Source organism: Pelophylax lessonae (genome assembly GCF_965119305.1).
Source record: "Pelophylax lessonae genome assembly, contig: HAP1_SCAFFOLD_223, whole genome shotgun sequence".
Classification (NCBI taxonomy): Eukaryota; Metazoa; Chordata; class Amphibia; order Anura; family Ranidae; genus Pelophylax; species Pelophylax lessonae.
The window spans coordinates 165683-173923 of record NW_028120105.1 but is presented as its reverse complement, the minus strand read 5'-3'; the positions used below and the strand labels follow the sequence as shown (position 1 = coordinate 173923).

General features: G+C 47.5%; 1 pseudogene across 1 annotated transcript; it reads left to right on the top strand.

Annotated features, from left to right (window-relative positions):
• The first annotated feature begins 1334 nt into the window (after nucleotides 1-1334).
• Nucleotides 1335-2108, top strand: LOC309543567 (annotated as a pseudogene). The gene has a single exon. The product of its transcript is annotated as an uncharacterized misc_RNA (transcript).
• Nucleotides 2109-8241: the final 6133 nt, after the last annotated feature.

Below are 8241 nucleotides of genomic sequence, written 5' to 3'. Positions count from 1 at the left end.
ACAGGGTCAAGCCTGATGAATCAAAAAAAGAGGAGGAAGAAAAGCGCCGGTATCGTTTGATTCCGCGGTCGTTTACCAACTGGTTGCAGGCGTTCACAATTCTGGCCAGTGTAATTGGGGAAAAACATTCAGATCAGTGTTCCCTCCTATTTTGTTATTTGGATTCCATTGGGGAAGCTTATCGGGTCTACGGTGGTACGGCCTGGTTACGATACGACGAACATTTTCGTCAACGCAAGGCCGTCAAACCATCTTTGCGCTGGGATCATAAGGACATCAGTCTTTGGATGCGCCTCATGACCCAGGCTAGATCTACTGGTCACCCCTTTCAGGGCGGGGTCGGGGGGGCGGCTTCCTCGCCTTCTCCGGCCGCAAAACGTAAAGGCTTATGTTGGCAGTTTAACGAGGCCACTTGCAAGTTTGGAACCTCCTGTCGCTTCAAGCATGAGTGTTCCAACTGCGGCGGGCACGATGCTTTAAGCATGGGGGAGCAAAACATGCCGACGCTGGTAAGAGGGCGGATGCCGGTGAAAGTGGAAAGGTTGGCCAGGTTCCTAAGTAGGTACCCTGATCGGGAAGCAGCCGCTCTTTTGCTGGGGGGGTTTTCGCAAGGCTTTCGCATTCCTTGTTCTTTGTCGGTGGTTCCTCCTCCCGGGGGCAATTTAAGTTCCGCTAGGGCGCATTCGTCGGTGGTCTCGGCGAAGCTTATGAAGGAAGTGAGGTTGGGCAGGATGGCGGGCCCTTTCTCGTCTCCGCCTTTGCCGAATCTGGTGCTCTCCCCTCTGGGTGTGGTTCCAAAAAAGGAACCTAATAAGTTTCGACTCATTCACCACCTGTCTTATCCCTCTGGGGGTTCGGTGAATGACGCTATAGCGGAAGACTTATGCTCGGTTTCATACGTTTCGTTCGATAAAGCGGTGGCCTGGGTGCGTCGTTTTGGGTGGGGGGCCCTTATGGCGAAAACTGACATTGAAGCTGCGTTTAGGTTGTTACCGGTGCACGCGGACAGCCTGCATCTTTTGGGTTGTGAATGGCAGGGTGGAATTTTCGTTGACCAATGTTTGCCTATGGGCTGCGCCATTTCTTGTTCGCTGTTTGAAACATTCAGTTCTTTTTTGGAATGGGTTGTTAGGGATGTTTCTGGATTGTCTTCCATAATTCATTATTTAGACGATTTTCTGGTGATAGGTCCTCCGGGGGAGGTGATGTGTGCGACGCTTTTGGCTACGGTCCAACAGCTGTTTGATTATTTTGGAGTCCCATTAGCCCCTGACAAGACTGAGGGGCCGTGCACGGAACTGCGATTTCTGGGTATTGTCATTGATACGATGGCAATGGAATGCAGGCTTCCGGTTGACAAGCTATTGGACCTACGCGGAGTTATTGCAGGGACCTTGGACACACGAAAAATTCAGCTGCGTGCCCTGCAGTCTCTGCTGGGAAAATTGAATTTTGCCTGCCGCATCATGCCCATGGGGCGGGTGTTTTGCCGGAGGTTGGCGGCTGCCACGGCGGGAGTCAGGGCGCCGCATCATTACATTCGCCTATCAAAAGAGCATCGTGATGACTTGCGGGTTTGGGATTTGTTCTTGAGCTCCTTTAACGGCCGTTTGGTTTGGTTGGAAGCTCCGGTGTCGAACTTTGACCTGGAGCTGTTTACTGACGCGGCAGGCTCGGGGGGTTTTGCGGCCTATTTCCAGGGGCAATGGTGTGCGGGGGAATGGCCGGCCTCCTGGCGGGATTCTGACTTCATTCGTAACTTGGTTCTGTTAGAATTATTTCCCATTGTGTTGGCCGTGGAGTTATAGGGTCAGGATTTCACAAATAAGAGGGTCCGTTTTCATTGTGATAACCTGGGGGTAGTTCAGTCGATAAACAGCATTACTGCTTCTTCTCCACCGGTTATTAGGTTGCTTCGCCACCTGGTGCTCAAATGTTTGCTCCTGAATTCTTTTTTCTATGCTGTGCATGTTCCGGGTGTTGACAATTCGGTGGCTGATGCTCTTTCTCGCTTCCAGTGGGACAGGTTTCGGAGGTTGGCACCGGATGCGGAGCAGCAAGGCCTGATGTGTCCCGGGGAGCTGTGGAACATCGTCTCGCCGCAGTAATGGATTTGGTTCGAGCGTCGGTTTGTCCTTCCACTTGGACGGCCTACGAAAGGGTGTGGGCGACGTGGCATCAGATGGTGAGTGAGGTGGGGGGTCTTTCTGGTGATCGGGATCGGTTGTTCCTGCTCCTATATTTTGTGAGCCTGAATTTTGAACAGCGTGTGTCTATTTCTACGTTACGCCGCAAAATGGCAGCCTTGGCCTTCTACTTTCAGTTGTGGGGGGTTGCCGATGTAACCAAACATTTCCTTGTTCAAAAGGCCTTGAAGGGTTATGCGAGGGGTACTCATTCGATTGATTCCAGGCGCCCGGTTTCCTTTGATGTGTTGTCCCGGTTGGTGGACTGCTTGCCGGGTGTGTGTTCTGCGGACCAGGAGGTGGAACTCTTCAGGACGGCGTTTATCTTGGCGTTCTTTGGAGCTTTTCGGATTAGCGAATTGGTGAGTATTTCCAGACGGGGGAATGGGGGATTGCAGTTGGGGGATGTTTGTTTGCATCCGGACAAGCTTCTAATCCGGATACAAAGAACAAAAACGGACCAGCTGGGCCGAGGGGCTTGTGTTGAGCTAGGGGTGGTTCCTGGGTCCTCGCTTTGCCCCGTAGCTGCGGTGCGGCATTGGTTGTAGGTGCGCTCCGCTCAACAGGGTCCTCTGTTTTTACGGGCTGATGGCACGGCCCTCTCACGTTTTCAATTTACGGCTGTCTTCCGGAAGTGCTTGGGGGCAGCCGGTTTTCAGGGGACGGATTTCTCCTCTCACTCTTTCCGCATTGGAGCCGCCACGGAAGCGGCTCGGTGGGGCCTTGGGGATCAGGCCCTTCGGAAAATTGGGCGTTGGGAGTCCAGGCGATTTCGCTCGTATGTCCGTCCGCATCTGTTGTGATGCGGCAGATGGGATCTGTTCTGTTCTGGTCAGGGCCCAGGGGAGGTCATTTAGTGAATGTTCGTTACGTGTATGCTGGTGTTTTTTCTTTGTTTTTCTCTGTGGGTTTTTGTGTGTGTACTCAGGACGTATGTTGGTATGTACCCCTCCTTATGTTTTACAGGAGCCACGGAAGTCTTGGTCTGGATATTAGGACATTCTTATGTGGTCTGGGGTGCTCGGAGGGCAGCGGTTAGGCCAGAGGGGCGCCAATTGGGTTTCAGCAGGGAGGAGGTAAAGGTTAGATGGATTGGGGTCTCAGGCATGCTGTGGTCCCGTGTCCTCCCTGAAGTCCATCGTTGCGCCCGTCTTGAGCGGCCGCCCGACATACTTTTGTTGCATGCGGGCGGCAATGATCTGGGCCTCCGTTCCTCCAGGGAGCTGATTAGGGATGTCAAACTGGACTTCCTGAGGCTGCGGACGCTTTTTCCGCAGACTGTGGTGGTGTGGTCGGACATTGTCGCCCGCACTTCTTGGCGCCTGGCTCGTTCGGTGACTAGCCTAAACAAAGCCAGGATTAAGGTGAATAAGGCGGTGGCCAAGTTTGTTGTGCGTAACGGGGGACTGGCGGTCCGGCATCTTGAGCTGGAGCAGGACCCGGCCCTTTATCTTAGAGGTGACGGGGTTCATTTGAACGCGGTGGGCATCGACCTGTGGACTTTAGGTCTGCAGGAAGGTATTCAGAGGGCGCTGTGGGTTTGGAGGGCTACACGGCCATAAGGGGTCATGCCCGTGTGCTGTGGCTGAGGTTTTAGGGTCTTGGAGGGCTGTGACTACTTGGAAAGGGAATATGGAGGGGTAGGGCCCATCTTAGGTATGGGTGGACCTACCCCTGGCAACGTCAGTAGGCGGTATCAAGGGATCCCAATGGTTCATAGTCCTTGAGCTGGTGCAGTGGCGGCTGAGGGCCTGGAGGTCTATTGGGGTCAGGGATACAGCCAGGGGGGAAGTCAAGTTGCCTTCCAAGATCCTAAATGGTCATTCGCTTTTAAATTTTGGTATTGGATTGTTTTTGTTGAATAATGGTAATTCTTTGCTAGCTAGTGTTTTACTAGTTAGTTCTAATAAAGTTGGCTGCTATGGCCTTTTAAACCCAAAAAAATGACTGTAGTGTCCTTTTTTCTTTAGACAAGTAAAGGGGGGGGTCTGTTGGTAAGTTTGGGTTGTATGGGGCAAGGAGCAGCCGCAGCGTCGGCAATACCACAGTCAAGGGGGGAAGCCTGGAGATGGATGCACAGCAGTAAGCGGAAGGCTGGACATGACTGGGGTTTGCAGGGAAGGTTGCTACCCAGTGGGGGTTAACTTTTTTAAGGAAGAATTAAAGCAGGTGATTGGTTTTTGGGAAGGTGGGGCAGGGTGGGGCAAGGTGGGGTTAGCAGGGGCTAGTTTAGGGTGGGACCAGGGGTCCGGTCAGTTGGAGACCAGACAGCAATAGGAGAACTTCTCCCGCCCGCCCATCCCTTTTCATTTCGGAGTGTGCAAAAAAAAAAAAAAAAAAAGGGATATGGTTATACTCAGTTAACAAAAAAAAAAAAAAAATAATAAAATACAAAAAAAAAAAAAAAAAAAACTTATCGAACAAACAAGTTTAGAAAACATAGCAAAAAAAAAAAAAAAATAAACAAACTTAACTTAATTTTTTACTGATGGTGGAATTTGTAATATTTCTTGGCTGCGTTTGTTGTATGATGAATGTTGCACGCATACTGTGAATGTCAATTTGTGTTTCGGATTTTGCTGTTCATCTAGGTTTTAGCTGGGGCACGGTTCGTGTGTTTTTCTTTGTCATGGCAGTGGCTGAGGTTTTAGGGTCTTGGAGGGCTGTGACTACTTGGAAAGGGAATATGGAGGGGTAGGGCCCATCTTAGGTATGGGTGGACCTACCCCTGGCAACGTCAGTAGGCGGTATCAAGGGATCCCAATGGTTCATAGTCCTTGAGCTGGTGCAGTGGCGGCTGAGGGCCTGGAGGTCTATTGGGGTCAGGGATACAGCCAGGGGGGAAGTCAAGTTGCCTTCCAAGATCCTAAATGGTCATTCGCTTTTAAATTTTGGTATTGGATTGTTTTTGTTGAATAATGGTAATTCTTTGCTAGCTAGTGTTTTACTAGTTAGTTCTAATAAAGTTGGCTGCTATGGCCTTTTAAACCCAAAAAAATGACTGTAGTGTCCTTTTTTCTTTAGACAAGTAAAGGGGGGGTCTGTTGGTAAGTTTGGGTTGTATGCAGACTTGTATAAAGTACTCAAAATTTCTACTTGAGTAAAAGTACAAGTGCTCGATCAAAAAATTACTTGAGTAGAAGTGGAAGTGCTCGCAGAAAAAGTTACTTAAGTAGAAGTACTAAAGTATTCAACATTTTTTTTACTTAAGTATTGCAAGTAGTTTTTTCAAAAAATTTGCTACTTAAGTACTAAAAGTAAAAAGTACCAGTAGTTTTGAAAAAAAAATTCTACTCAAGTACTGAAAGTAGAAGTACAAGTACTGTGTTATGTAGTTATTAAAGAAATAAGTCAAAAGTTTGAACATCATATTGTTTTTATTATTTCAAATGATTTATTCAAATGATTAACCTGTGTTTGTTAGTAGTTTCTTGATGCACTTTAAGCGCTGTAGCACCATTTATTTGTTTGTTTCATATTTTCTTTTTATTGGAAAGATTTGGTATAGCAGCTTTTATTATACACAGCCTTTATTTTCGTATGCGCTGATTTACAAATGACATTATACACATTTTTTTGAGCGTTATGCAACCTGCCATCTACTGTTCTGGCAGTGGTAATTTTTTTAAAAGTAACGAGTAACTATGCAGCACAAAAAAAAAATACTTGAGTAGAAGTATCGAAATCATCGAAAAAATGTAGTGAAGTAAAAGTAGAAGTAGGAGAAAAAAATTCTACTCTAGGAAAGTACAGATACCGCATTTCGGTACTTAAGTACAGTACTTAAGTAGTTCTACTTCGTTACTATACATCTCTGGTTGTATGGGGCAAGCAGCCGCAGCGTCGGCAATACCACAGTCATGTTTTCATGCTCCCTCCACACCATTGGGACTGCGAAAGGCATGGACCTTTATTTCTTGTTTAGCCAATGACGCACATGTAATGCAACAATAATGAGGGGCCCAACTCTTGTCCTGATCCCCTATTCTGCATCCAAAATCTAGGTGGTGCCTTTTTCACTGCCATCATGCTGCACTTTTGAGATGTAAATGTCACCTCGCCACAAATGTAGCAAAAGTTATCGGTGTTGTGTAGAGTTTCGAGGCATCTTTGTTTCTGAGGGAAAATATCACGCAACTCTCCTTTGGAAATGTTGGGCAATGACACTTTCGCACGCCACCGGATGGAACTGTATAATGAGTAAACAAAAAAGAAAAAATGATCTGATGCAATAAAGGGGGATGCCTCCATCCCTAAATAAAATACAATAGAAAATACATGAGTCATGCGACTTTAGATGAGGCAACACAGAAAATAAACATAATAAACATATTGCTACATTTATTACATGGTAGAAAAAACTGATTTAATGGTGCAATCAAAAATTGTTATATATAATGAGCTAATCCACAATCAATAAATAGGTATAAAAATATAATTTCACATTCATCACAGTATAGGCATTAATAAGCTACTGCAGAGAGCTGCACAGGGCTTCCTTCTGTTATTTCCCCTCCTCCTGACCGCACCAATTCCCCGTACTGTTGGGTCCCCCCTGTGTACCCAGGCCCCCCACAGGAGGGCTTCCTTCTGTAATTTCCCCTCCTCCTGACTGCACCGTTTCCCTGTACTATTGGGTCCCCCCTGTGTACCCCGGGCCCCCTACAGGAGGGCTTCCTTCTGTAATTTCCCCTCCTCCCGACCGCACCGATTCCCCGTACTGTTGGGTCCCCCCTGTGTACCCGGGCCCCCTACAGGAGGACTGGTGGTTCCCCCCCTATCGGCGGCCCTGTATGTATGACCTTGTTATCTTTAGTAAGGAAGTCGATTTTGCTGATCAATCAGGTCCATAGCAAAAATGTAAAAATTGCCCTGCTTCATAGGGAGGGAACAGGTGTGAGAGGGGGTGGGGTTTATTATAATTGTGTAGGAGGAAGGGGAGGAGTCAGGTCCAAACAACTTCTCCTATTGGGTGAAGGTCCGCTGTAGGTAACCTTCTCCTTCCTCCCTCCTACCAGGAGTTGAAGCCGTCACTCTGCCTCCTCCAGGCCTCTATGATGCTCTTATTGCTCTTCATATATCTGCAAAGCTTTTCAGGGACCGACACCCGGAAATGACGAGTTGACGGTTTACCAACATTTATTTTTTTAACTAATAAAATATTTTTATTGGTGAATACAGATCGGCGTTCATTGTTTCCTTTCTATCTGCCCGGAGTTCAGGATGGTATCTGACATAAATGTGAAATGTTTCCATGCTGATTGTACAAAGAAAAGGAAATAATAGCACAAGGGACAGAATGGAGCGAAGGTGATCACATATCATCACATGAAGAATATAGGAGTCCACAGGGGCATCCCCCGCTAACAATCATCCACAGAGCTATGAGGGTTTATTTATAAAAGAATTCTCAGTGCCAACATCTGAAGCACTGGACCAGCAGTCACTAAAAGTTCCCTGTAATTTTCTCCATCTACTGGCCACCATTCAATAATCTTCCTGATTGGGATATTTTAGTAAAATATCACAATATGGCCACTAGATGGAGCTGACAATCACAGAGAATAACTGTAGACTTTGGTTTAGGGCAGGGGTATCCACACTTTCCAAACAAGGGGCCAGTTTACTGTCCTTCAGACTTTAGGGGGGGGGGGGGGCAGACTAACTTACGCCAGTGAGACTAGAAAATGCCCCGGTGTCAGTGGGAGTAAACAATGCCTCTGACTTGTTGGTCAGTGGCAGAAAAAAATATTATAGTGCCCCATCATTAGTGTCAGTGGAAGGAATAGGTTCTTGTCGTTGGTGTCAATGGATGGAATCTTGCCCTATGGTTGGTATCAGTGGGAGGAATAGGTCCCTGTCGTTGGTGTCAATGGATGGAATCTTGCCCTATGGTTGGTATCAGTGGGAGGAATAGGTCCCTGTCATTGGTGTCAATGCATGGACTCTTGCCCTATGGTAGGTATCAGTGGATGGAATAGGTTCCTGTAGTTGGTGTCAATGGAGGGAATCTTGCCCTATGGTTGGTATCAGTGGGAGGAATAGGTCCCTGTCG